A 19,837-nucleotide genomic window follows, 5' to 3' on the forward strand; every position below is an offset into this window, starting at 1 on the left:
CGTGCCATGTCGCCATTCCCTAACTGCGCCATCCACTCCGAGCATTCGTAACCACCGGATTAAAGGGCCAAAAACGGCAGCCTCGGCATGACTGCTTGGCGAAGCAGGGAAGCAGCAAGAGGGAGAATGAATGAATAAACAAATGGACCCGGCTACAAGCATGTTTTCCTATTCTAGTAAATTTCTTTTTCACGTTTTTTTCTCCCGTGCGTCCTTTTCTTCGATGCTATCATGCCAACAGAGCCCACTGCCCACCGTCCCACGGTCCTACTCAGGCCCCTGCACATTTTCCTACCATCGCCCACTTGATTTGCGGACCCTACACAAAACTAAATAAATATTATTCAACTCGCTGCAAGCAAATTTGAATTTTCACCAAAGCAATTAAGAATCAAATGCAAAAATATTCATCAGGTATCATTCCGCATCAAAGGTGTGTCGTCATTTCAGGCTAAAAAGAGACATCAAACACCATCAGGTATATTAGAACACAAATATCAAGCAAAAATAATACATGATGAGGCACCCTTAGAATAAAGTACCGTCATTCAGCACATCAGTTTTTTCAGTTTCACCCTCTCCTCCCTTGAAAAAACACATAATGCATTTCGAACCTGAAGGGACTGTCATCTAAACATATCGAAAACAAGTCTTCACGCCTCCTCTAGAACCTAGAATCAAGCAAGACATTGAATCAGTAGAAAACAAAAGATGGCAGGTAATCAGAACATAAAAGATGCGAACACAAATACTAAACTAAATATGATCATTTGCTTCACAAATTGATAAGCATATCCAAAGTGGCTAAACTTTCATAATATGAAAAAAATGCCAAAGCCAGAACACACAAATGCTAAACTAAAAATGAATAAATTGCTTGTTCATTTGTCATAAGTTGCCTAAAAATGGATTCCTGTAGAACCAATGACCAATCCATCAAAACACAGGAAAATACTACTACTAGAAACACAGAAAATGCTTAGCTATTATGAATAATTTGTTTGTTGATTTAGCTTAAGTTGCTTACATGTAATTTAAAAATGCTAAGACATGATAAATAAACAGATCCCCAGTGATGCTAAATCGTTACTGGAAATGTTAGAGTACCAAAATATTATTGTAATAATGGAATATACTAGAAAAAAATATTGCTAAAATACAGTAAGTAAACTGCTTGGACCTAACCGGAAAAATGATAGTATCAGGCTCAGGTTATAATAGCAAAAAAAAATACAATCTACTAGAATGAAAGGAAATTAATAGAACATAGAAAACAATATATCCCTAATGATACTAAAACATTACTGGAAATGCTACAGTGCCAAAATATGATTGCAAAAATGGAAGGTACTAGACTAAAAAAGTGCTAAAATACAATAAGTAAAAACTTCTTAGTTGTAACTGGAAAAATGCTAGTGTGAGGCTCTAACCGCAAAAATACATTATATTGTTTCATAATAACTGAAAAATATAGTAATAAACAAAATGCATACACTCTACTAATAATTACCACAATGGATGATGACACAAATCCTGTTGTTTAATGAACATACGGCGTGATTAAAAACATTGGTCTGAGACATATCGGATGGTGCACATGCATGATGTGATTCTGTCTAATATGTGACCTCATTTCCTAATGAGGCATCAGTGCTCTCTGCATTTTATCTTTTAAAAACTCTGCTATGTAAGCAAGCAAATTCATATGGTAATGTATACTATCCTGGAACCGGAAAAAAGTAAAAAAAATTAGAGAAAGCAGTAATCTGCTTAATTAAAAATCATATTTGCCTGGTTAGTAACAGCACCTTTGCCTAACTGAAATGCTAATTGAAAAGGGTAAAATGTCTAATTAGGGAAGCAGTATTTTGATTAACTAAAAATATTTAAAAGATGCTGCACAGTTCTGAACAGAGAATTGCCTGATCTGAAATTCATCCAAAGCTAAAAAAAAGCATGTCTAAATTGCTTTTGGGGGTCTAGTCTATATGATCAATTGAGATCTATAAAAATGACTGTCGGTACGGTACCTCCTGCTAGGGTGTCCAGACCCTTAGCGTATCACCATACGTGACCTCCCCCTCGCCTTCTGGGTGACGTGGCATACGGCCCAGGCTTGACAGCTGGGACCATGGTCTCCGGACCCTCCCCGAGCTCTGAGAGGTCCGGGGCCTCCGCATGCCACGGAGGGCAAGGGAGCTCTTGGGTAGCCCCCGCGGACCCGGACTTCCCAGGGAGGTCCGGGGCCGCCGCGTGTGATGGCCGGACCATCACGGGCCTGACCGCTCCAACCGGCCTCGGGGGCCCGGACCCCCCTCCCTCCGAGGAGGGGTCCGGTGCCGCCACGTGCCACCCCTGCGGGGGGAGCGGAGCTGGCCCTGCCACGTGCATGTGGCAGGAGGCCTTTCGCGGGTCTCCAGCCCACCTACCAGTATTTAATGCGGTAGCTGGGCCGGGCGCCCCCAAGTTAAAAAGCGTGGCCTGCCACTGACACACGGGGCAGGTAGGCTGACACCACGGTAAGCCCGCCTGTTTCCAAGGTGGCGCGTCGTGTCACCGTGTACTGTGCGCCAGCAGCGTGCAGTCCCGTCACGGCGCCGCGTGCGGCGTAATGATGGGCTGTAACAAGAGAGCCGAGGCGTGTGCTGCCACAGTGCGCGCGAAGGCAACGGCGCGGTGGGTCAGCACTGCCCCAATGCCTGTCAGAATCGCGCCCAACAGTGGCAGCACAGCACCACTGTTGGGTAACACTGACAGCGACAGCGGTCACTGTGCCTGCAAGACAGCACACGACCGCATCCAGGTTGAAGATACGCACGTTATCTTCCCAACCGTGAAGGCAGCGACAAGGGGCTGGAGAGAGAGATCTCCATATCACATAGAGTAGGTCCCTGTTGGCCGGGCCCACCTGTCGGGGTCCCGCACAGTGTAAGCACCTCCCTTGAACTATAAAAGGGAGAGTGTACTCGTTAGAGGACAAGTTTCTCTCACACAAGCTCACGCTGCTTTCCGTTCAGGCTTACACGATCAACACAACACCAAAGTGGACGTAGGGTATTACGCTCTGGCGGCCCGAACCACTCTAAATTCTTGCGTCCTTCCTACGTTCATCTGCTGACCGCTCGAGCGCTCCTAAGACCCCTCCAAACCCATCCTTAACTAGGATTAGGCGGGTGCTTTCCGCCACCAGGCTAGAGATTTCCTCCGACATTTGGCGCGCCAGGTAGGGGACTTAGGTTTGGTTTGCGCTCGGTCGACCTTCACGACCTCAATGGCGCAGGAAGATGGTCTCAACGACATCCTGTTGGGCGAGGAAGTGGCGTCCACGACGCCACATGTTTCCCATCGTCCAACATCCAGGGCGGCGCGAGCAGCTCCTCAACGCGCTGCGGCGCGGGCCTCAGTGGCCCAATCGGTGCCCGCACCGAATGGGCCGCTCATGGCAGCCAGAGAGTTGCAACGCAACCCCCCTGGTGAGGCGGCCTCGCCCGACGCCCAGAGGCAATGGCGTCACGATGTCGACCGCCTCCTCAACCTGGTACAGGCTTCCCCATGTTCAGCGGGGGGTCTGCCTCCAGGCAACGCCGTCATCAGGGCGGCACATCCGGTTCTGTGCACTCACCATCAGTGAGGAGTGCATGGACCGAGGACCTCCGGGCGGAGCTCAACCGCAGACGTGCGGGAGAGGACGCCCGTGTCTCCATCGAGCGGGCGCGTGGTCGTCGGCTCAGTATTGAGGGTCGTGACCTCGATGCCGAATTCGCTGCGGTGGTTCCGGCCCCGCAAGGACCTGTCCAGGCACCGGTGTCCGGGGTGGGCTGCGCCGCGCTCGCAGACCACCTTCGCGCGGTCGCCTGGCCGTCCAAGTTTCGGCCACACCTGCCGGAGAAGTACAACGGGTCCTCCAACCCGTCAGAATTCCTGCAGGTCTACATCACCGCCATCACGGCGGCTGGAGGTAACGACGCCATCATGGCAAGTTACTTTCATGTAGCCTTGACCGGGCCAGCCCGGACCTGCCTCACGAACCTTACTCCAGGATCCATCCGATCCTGGGGGGAGCTGTGCGCACAGTTCACGGCAAACTTTGCCAGTGCGTATCAGCAGCACGGTGTGGAGGCCCACCTCCACGCAGTGAGGCAACAACCCGGAGAAACCCTCTGGGCCTTCATCTCCCGCTTCACCAAGGTACGTGCAATGATTCCGCGTATCTCCGACGCGTCTATTATCACGGCTTTCCGACAGGGGGTCTGTGATGAGAAGATGCTGGAGAAGCTGGCGACCCACCAGGTGAAAACCGTCACCACCTTGTTCGCCTTGGCAGACAAATGCGCCAGGGCAGCGGAGGGCCGTGCATGGCACTCTGCAACCCAGGCAGGTCCCGCTCAGATGAGTGGGCCCAGTGTTGCTGCCCCTGGCAGCGGCAAGAAGAAGAACAAGAAGAGCCGTGGCTTTGACAAGTCACGGATCGGGGGCCCGGCTGTTGCAGCAGCAACGACCGGGGGCCAGAACCCTCGTGGCAAGCGCCCACGACAATAGCGCACCGACCCTGGGTCGTGCCCTGTTCACCCTAGGGCTCGCCACAGCGCCACTGAGTGCCGCGAGATCCAGAAGCTCGCGGAGCGCCTCAGTAAGAGGCGCGACCAAGCCTCAAAGGAAGGCCCCTCCCCTCCGCGGCGGTCCGGCAAGGAGAAGATCTCCGACGCCGATGCGGCCGCGGCGGAGAGGGGGCTGGGGTATCAAACCCCCAACAAAGACCTCAAGGGTCTCTTCCACCAGTCTGACTCCGAGTCTGGCGGTGACGAGCGCCGCAAGAAGCTGTACGTGATGTACGGCGGCAGCTCAGAGCTCGTCTCCCGGCGGGACGTCAAGACCCTTCGCCGAGAGGTTCTCTCGATGAAGCCGGCGACGCCAAAGGCGGCGCCGCACCAGCGGTGGAAGAATACCATCATCTCCTTCGGGCCGTCGGACTGCCCGGAGAATATGGCGGGAGCTGGGGTGCTGCCGCTTGTCACGGCACCCACCATCTCCAACATCTGCCTCCACCACGTGCTGATCGACGGGGGTGCAGGCCTCAGCGTCATCAGCTATGCAGCGTTCAAGCACCTACAGATCCCGGAGTCCAAGCTGACTCCTTCGCGCCCATTCTCCGGAGTGGGCCCAGACCCGGTGTACCCGGTAGGGACCATCACCCTACCGGTTACATTTGGGACGAAGGACAACTTCCGTACCGAGAACGTGCAGTTCGAGGTTGCGGAGGTTAACCTCCCCTTCAACGCCATCATTGGCAGACCGGCTCTGTACCGGTTCATGGCCATTGCCCATTACGGGTATTTGGTCCTGAAGATGCCTTCTCCGGCAGGCGTCCTCATCGTCCAGAGCGACCGGGCCGCTGCCGTCGTACTGGTCGAGAAGCTCCATGCGCTAGCAACAGGGCTTGCCCCTGCAGCTGGCGCCCAGGGGTCTGACCCCTCCACCTCGCGTGCCAAGGCTCTGGCCAAGGCACCTAAGGTCCGTCCGTCCGACACGGACGACATACCCGTGAAGACCGTCCAGGTCGGAGCGGAGACCTCCCAGACCACCCGCATCGGTGGGAATCTGGGAGAGAAATAGGAAAGCGCGCTCATCGCCTTCCTCCAAGCAAACGTTGATGTGTTCGCCTGGGAACCGTCACAGATGCCCGGGATCCCTGAGGAGGTGATTGAGCACCATCTGAAGATCCACCCCGACGCCAGGCCGGTCCGGCAGAAGCCACGCAAGTAGTCCATCGAGCGGCAAAACTTCATCCGTGAAGAGCTCCGCAAGCTGCTGCAGACTGGCTTCATTGAGGAGGTCTACCACCCAGTGTGGTTGGCTAACCCTGTCGTGGTCCCGAAGGCAAACGGGAAGCTTCGGATGTGCATCGACTACACCAATCTTAATAAGGCATGTCCAAAAGACCCTTATCCACTTCCGCGCATAGACCAAATTGTAGACTCCACCTCCGGGTATGATTTGCTGTCCTTCATAGATGCCTATTCTGGTTTTCACCAAATCAAAATGGCTGAGGATGATAGGAAGCATACAGCTTTTGTAACAGTGGATGGTCTTTATTGTTGTATAGTAATGCCTTATGGATTGCTTAATGCTCTACCCACCTTTGCTCGTGCAATGAACATCACTTTAGGTAATTTGGTTAGAGAAATAGTTGAGGTGTATGTTGATGACATCGTTGTCAAGACTAGAGAATCAAATTCCCTCTTAGAGAATTTAGCTCAAGACTTCGACAAGCTACGGGCGACCTCCACCAAGCTTAACCCTGAGAAATGCGTCTTTGGCGTGTCGGCGGGAAAGCTTGTTGGTTTCCTGGTCCCCCACCGGGGGATCGAGGCCAACCCGGATAAGGTCCGGGCGATCGAGGCAATGAGACCCCCTGTGCGCCTCAAGGATGTCCAGAGGTTGACGGGGTCCCTTGCAGCCCTCAGCCGCTTCATCTCCAGGTTGGCGGAGAGGGCACTTCCCTTCTTCAAACTGATGAGGGGGTCCGGTCCATTTCCATGGACTGAAGAGGCAGAGCATGCCTTCCAGGAGATGAAGCAGTACCTCACCTCCTTGCCGGTCCTGGTCGCACCGGACCCAGGTGAGACACTGTTTCTCTATCTTGCAGCAACAGCCGAAGTGATCAGCATGGTGCTGGTCACTGAGAGGCCCGAGCGTCTCCCGCAGGGGGCCCCCGCGAACCCCCCCTGCGGGAGAAGGGGGTCCGGCCTCCACCTCTCCAGCAACCGGCCCTACTTCGGAGGGTCCGGCCGGGTTCCGACCGAGAGAAGCACTAAGCAACATGGGGCCCGACGGGTCCCCAGCTCAAGCAGAAGGATCCAGTCCTCCTGGCAGAGTCAGGACCGTCCAGAAGCCGTTCTACTACGTCAGTGAGATTCTTCATGAGGCAAAGGCCAGGTATCCTGAGACGCATAAGCTTCTTTATGCTATACTCCTTGCGTCCAGGAAACTCCACCACTACTTTCAGGCCCACAAGATCGTGGTGGTAACCTCCTACCCATTGAGGGCCATCCTCCACAATTCCAACGCCACAGGCAACATCGCCAAGTGGGCAGCAGAACTCGCTGGATTCCAGCTTAACTTCCAGCCACGCCATGCCGTCAAGAGCTAGGTCCTTGCTGACTTTGTCGCGGAATGGACCCCATCGCCCAGCGTCCCTGGGGTCCGGGTGACGGCTCGGACCCCCCACATCCAGAAGTCAGGGCTCCGGTGTTCACCGGACCTCACTGGACACTCTTCTTCGATGGGTCCACCCACAGCAAGAGGGCAGGGGCTGGTGTGGTTCTCATCAACCCACGTGGCGAGCAGCTGAAGTACATGGTGCACCTCGACTTTGGGGGCACCAACAACATGGCGGAGTATGAGGCCTTGATCTTTGGACTCACAGCGGCTCTATCCCTGGGAGTCCGGGAGCTCCTGGTCAAAGGGGACTCCCAACTCGTCATCAGGCAAGTCCGGGGGGAATGTTGCTGTAACAATCCCCAGCTTGCAGCCTACCTCATCCACGTGAAGAGGCTGGAGAAGGACTTCGATATGCTGGAACTGCAACATGTTCCGCGCGAGGCCAACTCAGCAGCTGATGCACTCTCCGCGAGCGCATCGACTCAGGCACCCGTGCCTGAGGGTGTCTTCCAGAGACGCCTGCTGAAGCCTTCCGCCCAGCCTGCCGACCTGGGTGAAGGGGGTCGGACTAGCACCTCGAAGCTAGCGGTCCCAGCGGTGCTCCATCCGTGGAGCCCGCCAAGGGTCATGTGCTCCCTCGAGGGTCCCGAAGACCTCAGGGAGCCACGCCCAAATTCTCAGGAAGGTCCCGATGCATGGATCTCTAAGGTCCGGGACTACCTGAAAGATAATTTTCTTCCTGAAGACCAAGCATCTGCTGACCGCATAGTCCAGATGGCTAAGCGATACACAGTGGTAGAAGGGGATCTCTACTGCCGTGGCGCCAACGGCATCCTCATGCGGTGCATTACCCAGGAAGAGGGCTACGACTTGCTCGCAGAGATCCATGGAGGCGAGTGCGGAAGTCATTCTTCATCCCGCATGCTGGTCGGTAAAGCCTTCCGGCACGGCTTTTACTGGCCGACAGCACTCCAGGATGCAGCTGAGTTGGTAAGGTCCAGCAAAGCGTGTCAGTTCCATGCAAAGTAGATACACACTCCAGCTCAGGCGCTGCAGATGATTCCTCCCTCTTGACCTTTTGTTGTATGGGGGTTGGATATCTTGGGACCTTTCCCTAGGGCCGTCGGCGGGTACCGGTACCTCTATGTCGCCATTGACAAATTCACCAAGTGGCCGGAGGCAACCCCAGTGGTCAACATCACCAAGGCGTCGGCAACCGCTTTCCTCAAGTCAATTATGTGCCGGTTCGGGGTCCCGAACCGGGTCATCACCGACAATGGGACTCAGTTCATGAGCCAATACTTCCAGGAGTACTGCGAGGACATTGGCATCCAGCTCTGTTTCGCCTCAGTGGTGCACCCCAGGAACAATGGCCAAGTCGAGCGGGCTAATGCTGAGATCCTCAGAGGACTCAAGATCCGGACCTACTGCGATCTTGAGAAATATGGCGCAAGGTGGATTGATGAGCTTCCGAGTGTGCTGTGGGGAAACCGGACCATACCCAACCAGGCAATAGGGGAAACCCCTTTCTTCTTGGTCTACGGGGCCGAAGCGTGCCTTCCCCCGGAGATCACCATGGGCTCTCTACGAGTCCAAGCTTTTGATGAGGACTTGCAGGAACAGCAGCGTCGCCAAGATGTGGACCTCGTCGACGAGCGAAGATGGCGAGCTACAGTCCAAAACGCACGGTACAACCAAGCGCTCCGGCGCTACCACCAACGGTTCGTGCGGAATAGGGAGCTCCAGGTTAGGGACCTAGTCTTAAGGCGAATCCTAAACCGAGAGGGCCTGCACAAGCTCTCCCCCAGTTGGGAGGGGCCCTTCAAGGTGACAAAGGTGTGCCGACTCGGATCTGTTCGCCTGGCTACGGAGGAAGGCATGCAACTACCCAATCCATGGAACATTGAGCACCTCCGTAAGTTTTACCCCTAGGACCTAGTTGAGAGGAAATTTTTCCTCTGTAATTGGTAGCATCAACGTGCGGACCAGGGCGGTGGAGGTCCGCCCTCGTAAACCCGGCCCCTGGCGTACATCGCACAACTCTTCTATACCAATTCGTTAAGGAAAATTTTTTTTCTCAATGTGTCCTTGAAGTCTATACAGTTCTGTTTTTTCCTTGTTTCCCATTGCGCTAACCCCCCACGTGGTTTTTCACGTCTATGTCGTGCCGAAGGCCCTACTTAAGTTGCTACACTACGTCTCTGCCCGGGACCCCTGTCTCGCGGAAGAAAAGGAACCGGACACTTGGGAACTGGCTTCAGGGAGACGTGCTCGTTCTTTGCTGGGGTCCAGGTCCGTGTAGCCGCTTAGCCTGGTTCCGTACCCTAAGCCTATACGCCCTGCCCCCCTAGGACGAGTACCGTTGTACCTCAAACAATGGACCCGGGGGCCGGGACCCCTTAGATTCCCGAACTGTGGCCCCGGTGCTCTGACTCGTTACGCAACTCAGGAGGCCTTCGCTGACCAGACCGGGACCTCGTGGGGACGTCTACTAAACATCGAATCTAAGTCATGTGCAGGACCTCGGTTCTATGGCAGCTAGTCCCGACCTATCGTGACTACCTCCCAGGGGGCCACGGGACCTTGGTGTACTCAAGAACACTTTACAGATCGACAACCAGGAAAACAGCTAAGTTTTTCACAAAAAAGTAGATGCACGAAATACTTAAAATGCATTACTGATAATATGCACAACATTATGAAGTTATCTTACAATAACAAAAGTTATATTACAAAAGAAACAACAAAAAGATGCTAGCACTACTGTCCGGCGGCACCCCCACTCTCTGCAGGTTCGGGGCGGTGTCGGATGCGTGCCGTGACCATGTTAGCCGCCTCCTGGACTCCTTCTTGCGTGGCGGCTACCATTGCCCGGAGGGTCCGACCAGGACAGGAGTCAGCTGGATGGCAGGGTCGTGGCTCCGGAAGCTGGTGAGGATGTACTCCGCCATCCCCCGAGCAACTGCACGCCCTTCCGTCTCCAGAAGGTCCTGTATGCTGGCCTCCATGTCCCATAGCCGCTCGGCGGTGGAGTCCAGCACCTGGAGGGCGGCGCCAAGTGGTGAAGGAGCCTCCGACACCCGGATGGGGTTGGCTCCGAGTGCTTCCAGCAAAGGGTTCACCGCACCGACCCATCTTGCGATCTGGTCGATGCTGGCGCTCCGCTCCGCCAGGAGTTCCTCCACCTTGGCCTCCCTCTCCTGGAGGACCGCCTCGCGCTCCTGGAACCTCCGGGTCCCGGCTGCCAGCTCCTCCTCCATGGCCTCTTCCCGCTTCTGGAGCTCTTGGAGCCGAGCCACCTCCTCCGCTTCGCGGGCAGCCAGCCATTCTTCTTTCTTCGCTGCAGCTGCCGCCAGCTCTGCAAGGGCGATCTCTTGCGCCTGGACCGCTGCCGCCGCCCTCCTGGCCTGGTCGGCCAGCTCCAGGGTGGTCTGCTCCCTGTCTGCTGCCGCCAGCACCTTCTTCTCCGCCGCGATCTCCCGCTCAAGGGCTTCCGCTTCCTGCCGCGTGGCCGCCTTCTCCCGTTGGAGCGCTACCGCCTCCCGGTAGCGAGCCTCCTGCAGTTGCTCTTGCAGGAGCTCGCGCTCCAGCACAAGCTTGGCGCGCTCATCGGCGAGGTGGGCGGAGGCGGACTTGATGCGGTCCCCCAGGCAGTGCTCCTAGTCGGAGAGCCGGAAATGCTCCGCCTCCAGCTTCTCCCATTCTCTGTGAATGCCAGCCTCCAGCTCCTCCTGAGCCTGCTGGCATTTGGCAAGGAGCCGGGGGAGGGGGATCTCCGCTGTGTCCGGGAGGAGGCGCCTTCCCAGTACCACGTCCGGTTCCTCCTCCTCCGCTGGTGGGGTGGCGGCGCTGGCGACCTCAGCGGCCTCCGGTGCCGCTGTCTCCGCCACCTTCGCTGTCTCCGGTGCTGCAGCCTCTGCCATGGCAGCGGCCCCCTCTGCTGCTGGCTCAGCTGGAGAGGGCCTGGCCTCGACACCCGGCTTGGCTGCCGGTGCCTCGGTCGCCGCAGCAGGCCTGGCGGCCTCCTCCTGGGGGGGCGACTTCGGGTCGTGGTGGTTTGGTGGCCTCCGGCTCCGGACCCCTAGGTCCGGAGGCTTCTGGAGCGGTCCCAGGCGGGGGCCCTGCTGGAGCCGACGCCGAAGATTCCGGCGCTGGCTGGGGGCCGGATCCCCCGATTGGTGCCTCTGAAGATTGGGGCCTGCCGTATCACCGATATGGTTAAGGCCCAGAAGTTAAGAGGGATAATGAAATACTCTAAGAAGACTACTTACGCGAAGTCGAACCACTCCCATCTGCCCCGGGCGGCTGGGGGGACCTTCTTCCCTGCCGAGGACCCCCCGGACCTTTGGCGGGTGTCCGCGGCCACCGGTGCTTCTGGCGGCGGTGGTGGGGTCTGTGGCCTGGGCTCGGATGGTGGTGGTGGCGTCGCCGGATGCCGTGTCGGCGGTGGTGGTGGAGGAGTCTGCTGCCTCGGAGGAGGCCGTCGCGCCTCCTCCGGTCTCCTCTCCGGCTGATGGCGTAGCGGCGGAGGTGGAGGAGCTCCGCTCCACTCCACCGCCCCCGCCGTTTTCTGGCGCTTGGGCGCCGGCTCCCCGACCAAGGAGCCATCGCCACGCTGGAGCCTCCGGGACTTGCACCCTTCGGCTTGGCTGCTCTGTGCGGGCGCCGCCCCCTGGGCCTCGTCGCCCCTTTGGGCCGGGGCAGCACCCGCATTGTCCTTGTGCCGGTGCTCCGGCACCGGCACCTTCTCCTTCCCTTTCCCGGCGGGAGCCGGACCTCCGGGTCCTGGCTCCCCGGGACCTTCGCTGGTACGCTGCTGGCGGTCCGGAGTGGCGCCGGGGATATGGAACCCGCGATTGGGGTCGCCTCCCAGCTGCCGGACCACTAGGCCACCCTCATCCAGGGTCGGCATCATCACCAGGATTGATGACCGCAACGCCTGGTCCTCGCATAGGGCCTTGACCCCGCTCGGGAGGACCAGGGACTCTGGGCAGAACGCCTCACCGGTCATCGCCCGGACCGCCGCCTCCAGCTCCGCTCTGGTGAAGTCGGCGCCGGGCCCGCGCGCGATCCTGCAGCAGTCATTTAGCCCTGTGTACATGTAGGCCATCCGGGACCGCTGCTGCAGGGGGCAATTCGCCGCTTCAGGAAGTCGCCCAGCACCATCATGGATGTCAGGCCGCTCCGTTGGAGATTCTTTACCCGATCAAGGACCGGGCCAAGCTCCTTCGGAATCGTCGGCTTGGCCTTCCAGGTGCTCCGATCGCTCTGGGGTGCGTCTGCTGGCAGCCCAGGCGGTCGTGGGGGTCAGCTACCGCGACGACCCAGCCTTCGCGCCAGTCCTCCCACTTGGAGCTGGAGAAGGCGGCGATGTAGGAGTTCGCCATCCCGTGCCGGAGCTGGAAGTAGTAAGCGCCGATCTCGCGCTTGCTCCTCCCGGTCCCAACCAAGGCATAGAAATGCCGGAAGATGGTGGTGCAGAGACGCACTCCCACGAACATCTCCATAAGGTGGGCGAAGACCGCCACAAGGAGAATGGAGTGGGGGGGTGAGATGTTGGAGTTGGAGGCCGAACTCCTCTAGGAGCAGGAGGAAGAAGGAGGAGATCGGAGGAACCAACCCGCACATAATGTACGAGTTAAAGAGAACGAACTCCCCCACGGCAAGGTCGCGGAGGGGGATCTTGCCAGCCCTAATCTTCCCGGCTTGCACCGGCGCGGACCATCCTAGAAGGTGGCGCACTGAGTTCAGCTGAGCCTGGCTCTGGAAGCGGCGCGGGAAAGGAAGCGAAGACATCGCGATGGATGTTGAGGTCGCTAAGGATGGATCGCAAGGGAGCAGAGAGGAGAAGGAAGCCGAGCGCAAGGAAGCTGATCGCAAGGAAGATTGCGAAGGCGAAGGGGCGCTACGGCGTCTGTTGATGGCAAGAGCGAAAAGGTAGCCGTTCCCTTCGGCGCTTACCTTTTATGCAAAAGGCTGTTGCCCTCTTGCGCTCTGTGGCGACCGAGGAGAAGTCGAACGGTTGCCCGCACCAGGCCCCCTCCTCTCACACCCAATGACCGGTGGGCCCGGGCCCGCCGGTCAAAGGCGTGACCACGGGAAGGAAGGGGGAAAGGCGGAATCCGAACCGCCCGAGCCGCGGGACGGGCTCAAATAAGACAAGAATCTGAACCGCCTGACGCGCACGGCGCGGGCGGGGGACGAGCCCCTCGGGGATCCCACTTTGGGGGAAAGGTCATCCATGCCCTTCCCCAGCGGGAACGAGCTATCCACCCGGCGCAATGCTGGGAAACTGGCCCCACCTGCGGGTTCATTCTTCACCCGAGGCGGGCCCGGGGGCCTCTATCGGTACATACAGACAGGGGTACCTCCTGCTAGGGTGTCCAGGCCCTTAGCGTATCACCATACGTGATCTCCCCCTCGCCTTCTGGGTGACGTGGCATACGGCCCGGACCTGACAGCGGGGACCATGGTCTCCAGACCCTCCCCGAGCTCTGAGAGGTCCGGGGCCTCCACATGCCACGGAGGGCAAGGGAGCTCTCGGGTAGCCCCCGCGGACCCGGACTCCCCAGGGAGGTCCGGGGCCGCCGCGTGTGATGGCCGGACCATCACGGGCCTGACCGCTCCAACCGGCCTCGGGGGCCCGGACCCCCCTCCCTCCGAGGAGGGGTCCGGTGCCGCCACGTGCCGCCCCTGCGGGGGGAGCGGAGCTGGCCCTGCCACATGCATGTGGCAGGAGGCCCTTCGCGGGTCTCCAGCCCACCTACCAGCATTTAATGCGGTAGCTGGGCCGGGCGCCCCCAAGTCAAAAAGCGTGGCCTGCCACTGACACACGGGGCAGGTAGGCTGACACCACGGTAAGCCTGCTTGTTTCCAAGGCAGCGCGTCGTGTCACCGTGTACTGTGCGCCAGCGGCGTGCAGTCCCATCACGGCGCTGAGCGCGGTGTAATGATGGGCTATAACAAGAGAGCCGAGGCGTGCGCTGCCACAGTGCGCGCGAAGGCAACGGCGTGGCGGGTCAGCACTTCCCCTATGCCTATCAGAATCGCACCCAACAGTGGCAGCACAGCACCACTGTTGGGTAACACTGACAGCGGTCACTGTGCCTGCAAGACAGCACACGACCGCATCCAGGTTGAAGATACGCGCGTTATCTTCCCAACCGTGAAGGCAGCGACAAGGGGCTGGAGAGGGAGATCTCCATATCACATAGAGTAGGTCCCTGTTGGCCGGGCCCACCTGTCAGGGGCCCGCGCAGTGTAAGCACCTCCGTTGAACTATAAAAGAGAGAGTGTACTCGTTAGAGGACAAGTTTCTCACACACAAGCTCACGCTGCTTTCCGTTCAGGCTTACACGATCAACACAACACCAAAGTGGACGTAGGGTATTACGATCCGGCGGCCCGAACCACTCTAAATTCTTGCATCCTTCCTGCATTCATCTGCTCACCGCTCGAGCACTCCTAAGATCCCTCCAAACCCATCCTTAACTAGGATTAGGCGGGTGCTTTCCGCCACCCGGCTGGAGATTTCCTCCGACAATGACCCAGGAATATTGGTCTACAGTGTATATCAATTGAATGTTTTGAATCTAAAACACATTATACGCATCACATATGATTCATGGAGAATCCTCTCTGTTGTGTTAGTAAAAAATAAGAAATAGTTGTTAAAGATAAGATATTCTAATCGTCTATAGACATATGGTAGGCATAAACAGATGAGTAAGCACACCATGATACTTATTCAGTTAAGAGTTTTCATATTCACTATAATGCAAAAATAGATGAGCACATATAAATGCTCCATTTGCAAAAAGGGTATGCATCAAAGGTTTTAAATAGCCGTCTGTAGCTACTAGCAAGGGTAGCCGCTATGGCATTTAACCCACTAAACTTGGCTATAGCCCACTAAACGTTGGCTATAACCTGTTAAACGCTGTAACAGCAGCCCTGCCGCTAAACATTTTTACCGGCAATTTAAAACCATGGTATGCACAGGGGCATTTGAGAGGGGCGGGAGGGCAATAAATGAGATAATGGATTAAACTGCTTGCGCACCTAATAGCCATGACAATATCTGCACCTAAGTGGTGCAACCTGTTCACCAGTGCGTCGCTGTGGAGGTTGGGACCCTAGTTGAAGGAAGCTAGCTGCTAGCTCGTCGCCAGCGTGCATCAAAAATGGAGAGGGCGATTAGAACGGATGCGAAGTGGGCTGCGAGGGAAATAGAGAGAAATGGAATGAAATTACTCTCGCACCTGATGCATTTGAAAGATCCGCAACTGCGAGCCGTGCTCCATCCACCAAACCACCAGCGCAACGCAGGGGGGTTGGGTATCCTTGCCGATGGCGTGGAAAGGTCTCGCGCTAGCCCTTGCACCGGCGCATGCCCGTGCGACGCATGTGGCGTGCACCGGGGTCAAACTCCGCCCCATGTCGAGATCCTCCGATCCTCTGTGCCAGCCGTCTCGATCCGCCGGCGCTAGCCTCGCCCAGGACCCTGTGCACCTACGGTACGGTCATTCGCTCTAGGGTTGCGCCGCCGCTGCCTCACCAGTTCTCCGGTCCCCCGCGGCTGCAGTGAGAGGAGCACGGGGGCTCCGGGTGCGTGCGCGTGAGAAGGTTGGGCCTCCATGAGGCGGCAGTGCAAGGGGATCGGGCTGCCGGTGGTCTCCAGCGAGAGTGGTAGATAGAGAGGAGGAGGAGGAGGGGAGAGAAGGGGTCGGCGAAATGAATTGGTGGGTTGTGGGTATCATGAGGTTTCGGTCGGATAGCTGGTACCGCGCACGGGTCCGATTGAAAATGGATGGCAGATGAAGACGGCCGTACGGAAGCGCAAACACGCGGCAGGCCTGTAACCAGTGGACTGGTTGCTTGCATGTCAGTGTTGACCACAGCGAGCAGGTGATTGTCTCTCCTTGCCACGGACAGAGTCAAACATTAGGAGAGGAAAGCTCGATAGTTACTTGAGGTTGGATGATTCTTGAATGGTTGCGGTTTCAGTGGCAACTGCACTTGATCAACATAACAGCTCTTTGATCCTTAGCTAAAGAAATCCAACGGTAAGGAATCTCAGGTTTTTGCTCAACAATCTGGCAGTAAAATCAGTCTCCAAGAAAATACTATGAAAAACTTGTAGCTTGGCAATACAAACATTTTTTTTAGATAAGGGGAAATCGGCCTCAACTACCACAAATTGGTAGCTTGCAGCCATTAAAGTTCGAAAACAAAAGCAGCACATGATCTGCAGCACGTCACACGCATTACAAAAGAGAAGCAAACTGGAAAACAGGATAGCAGACTATCTAATAATCCTATTTCTAAACTTCCATCCAAAGTTGTTGAAAAACTCCATGACTGTGATCTCCAGTTGCTGGCAGCACTTCCTCAGGATGGACCTCTCTTCCTCTTTAGATAGGATTGACCAAGACCTGATCCAATACGTCGCCCTGAAGATTACCTGCAAAGGAGAGTTAGTGGTGGAGTTCTTGAAAATCACATCGTTTTAACTAATCCATATGACCCAGCAAAGAGCTGAGGCACCAATCAAGACTGGTTTTTGAAACTGTGAGGGGAAACTCCTCCATAAACCAAACAGATCAGCCACACAGGTAGGAGGATAAATACCAAAAGCAAATTAAAGAGTGTTCCACATGAGTTTAGCCACATGACATTCAAAGAAAAGGTGCTGAATAGACTCTTCTGAACTACAGAAACAACACCTAGTACATCCCTTCCAGTTTCTTTTAACCAGGTTATCTTTAGTTAGAATGACTCCTCTTCTTAGGTACCATAGGAACACTTCAATTTTCAGAGGAAGTTTCAGCTTCCAAGCAGTCCAGTGAATGTTCAAAACTGTCTCCTTCAACAGATCTTTATACATAGAGCTCACTGTAAATGCTCCTTTGTTCAAAAGCCAAACAAAGTCATCCATTTTGTTATTAAACTGAACCAGTAAAACTCTTCTTACCAGCTCAAGCCACAAATTCAGACGTCTGAAGGAGATGTTTAGAGGCCTTGTACCTAGTACAGTAGCTACTGTAGCGTTCTTCCTCCTAACGATGCTGTATAGAGTGGGATAACTTAGCATGAGGGGTTTATCTCCTAGCCATAAATCTTCCTAGAACCTAGTCTGGTTGCCATCATTGACCCGGAGCCTTCCTCTTGCTAAAAAATCAGCTTTGACTCCCATTAAACCTGTCCAGAACTGGGAATCACATCGTTGTTGTTTCTTTTGGCAATTTACGTGTACCCAAAACTCGTAAGCACTACCGGAAACATGGACTTTGCCGAGTGTCCGAGGCTTTGCCGAGTGCTACACTCGGCAAAGAAAAACACACGGTGAACGCATCCTTTGCCGAGCGCTAGGCACTCGGCAAAGTAAAACACTCGGCAAAGTATACTTTGCCGAGTGTCGGGCGCTCGGCAAAGGACGACACTCGGCAAACAAGCGCCACGCAATTAACGGCGTCATTCTTTGCCGAGTGCCACGTCACAGGCACTCGGCAAAGAGACGTTTTGCCGAGTGTCTGGACAAGACACTCGGCAAAATGTACACATTTTTTTCTCTATTTTATCCTAATTTTTTTATATTGTCATCCTACATTATCCTCAACAACATATGTAATTTAGGTTCATTTCTCAAAGTGTCTGCTATATTTCATCAATTTATTTTATTTTATTAAATTTCTTGAATAATTCAAATTTGAACTGCGTGGTCATTCGAATAGTGGAAAAAATGAATGAAAAATTATTATTTATGTTAATGAGCATGCTTTGATGCCTTATCGAAAAAAGGACCAGAAATTTTTGAACTACTATTCACGAAATATGGCGACTAAATTGTGTTCGAGTCATATTTAAATTGTATAAAAGGCAAATTTGGTCGGAAAATTATGAAACTTGTCGAGATGTCATGTTATCATGTGAGGATATTGTGATAAAATTTTTATAAGATTTCATGAAAGTTTGCAATCTACAATGCTTAACACCTAATCGGTCTGTATATAAAATCATACACCTCTTTGGAACACTTTTAATTTGTAAGCAACGTATGTCTTTACTTTAACGAAACCTCGTCAGATTTTTATCATAGGATTCCCATATAATATCATTACATCTCGACAAGTTTCATAATTTTTGGACCATATTTGCATTTTATACATTTTAAAAACAACTGAACAATAAGTTCGTCGTCATGTTTCGTGGACAACAAATTTGAAATTTCTGTTTTTTTTCTTGATAATGTCTCAACGCATGCTTCAATAACGTGAATATCATTTTTTTGATTCATTATTTTCCATTATTCATGTGACTTGTAGTTCAAATTTTAATAATTACAAGAAATTCAATAACATGAAATAAATTGACGAAATATAGCAAACACTTCGATTAATGGGCACAAATTGCACATACTGTTGCATGTAATATAAGTATCACAGCAAAAAAGTTTGGTGGCAAATAGATATGAAAAATTAAAATTATTTGCCGAGTGCCTGTTTGGGGCGCTCGGCAAAGCCGCCTCTTTGCCGAGTGCCTCCGATCTGTGGCACTCGGCAAAGCCTGGGGATTTGGGGCACTCGGCAAAGAGGGAGTATATACACCCGGCCCCCCGCACGCCCGTTACCCACACGCGCTATCTTCAATTTCGCCCCCGCCCCCGCCCCCGCCCCCGCCCCCGGCCCCCCGCCGCGCCCCGGCCCCGCCGCCGCGCCCTGGCCCGTGCCGCCACCGCGCCCCCGGCCCCGGCCCCGGCCCCGACACCGCGCCCCTGGCCCCCCGCTGCGGCCCGGCCCGAGCCGCCGCCGCGCCCCCGGCCGCGGCCGCGCCCCCGGCCATCTCCCGCCTCTCCGCCACATCTCTGCCCACGCCGTCGTCGCCATTAGCTTCGTGCGTGGTAAGACTAGAGTCTCCAGATATAATGACAACCAAGAAAATGTTACTGGGTGAGACTACAACAAAAAAGAAGTTGCCACCATCAGCTATAAGTAACTACTGCCAAATAATTGAGTGCAGTGAAAAAACAGAGTGCATTGAAAAAACTGAGTGCAGTGATTAGAATAAACAGCCGTTCAGTAGTGCCAAATAATATGAGCAGCTCAAACAGAGAAACCCAAGATGCACTTGTGGCGAATTATTACTACATATTCGGATACTCATGGAAACAACAGCACCAGTACAAACTAGAACATCCAAAGATACATAGGAGCCATACTCTTACAAGGTTTACATCACTTCAAAGAAGAGAACACAAAGCTCTTATTAGTCACTTCTGACACACCACATTCAGACTGTTGTTTCTTCTTTTCTTAGACAAATTTAACTGCAGCAGCGCTGGCTTTTGGAGAAATGCAGATGGGGCAGTGTGTAAGGATGACTTCACAGGACTTGCATGCACATATGTGTCGGCATGGAAGCATTAGCATACAAGCACCACGAGAATAACAAAGCCTACAGATGATAGAACGGCGTGTATTCTCTGGAGCTGTTCCCCCGATGTTCATTGCTTGATTACCAGAACCTGTAGACTCCAATTCATTGGTTAGACCATGTCCATGCGCATTATTTCCCTGCACAGGTGGCAGCCGGGAAAGAAACAACCGATAATTCATTTCAGAAGTCCTCTTGATGATGTCCCTCAACTTATCTGCGTTCTGCGATGTAGTTAGCAGAA

General features: G+C 54.5%; 1 long non-coding RNA gene across 1 annotated transcript; it reads right to left on the bottom strand.

Moving 5' to 3' along the window:
- Positions 1–415: 415 nt before the first annotated feature.
- LOC112901221 lies at positions 416–15,894 on the bottom strand. The gene is made up of 3 exons (XR_003230263.1): positions 15,423–15,894; positions 15,223–15,314; positions 416–671 (listed from the first exon to the last, which is right to left on the bottom strand). It is a non-coding gene; the product is annotated as an uncharacterized LOC112901221 (long non-coding RNA).
- Positions 15,895–19,837: the final 3,943 nt, after the last annotated feature.

This window comes from Panicum hallii, chromosome 7 (genome assembly GCF_002211085.1).
Source record: "Panicum hallii strain FIL2 chromosome 7, PHallii_v3.1, whole genome shotgun sequence".
Classification (NCBI taxonomy): Eukaryota; Viridiplantae; Streptophyta; class Magnoliopsida; order Poales; family Poaceae; genus Panicum; species Panicum hallii.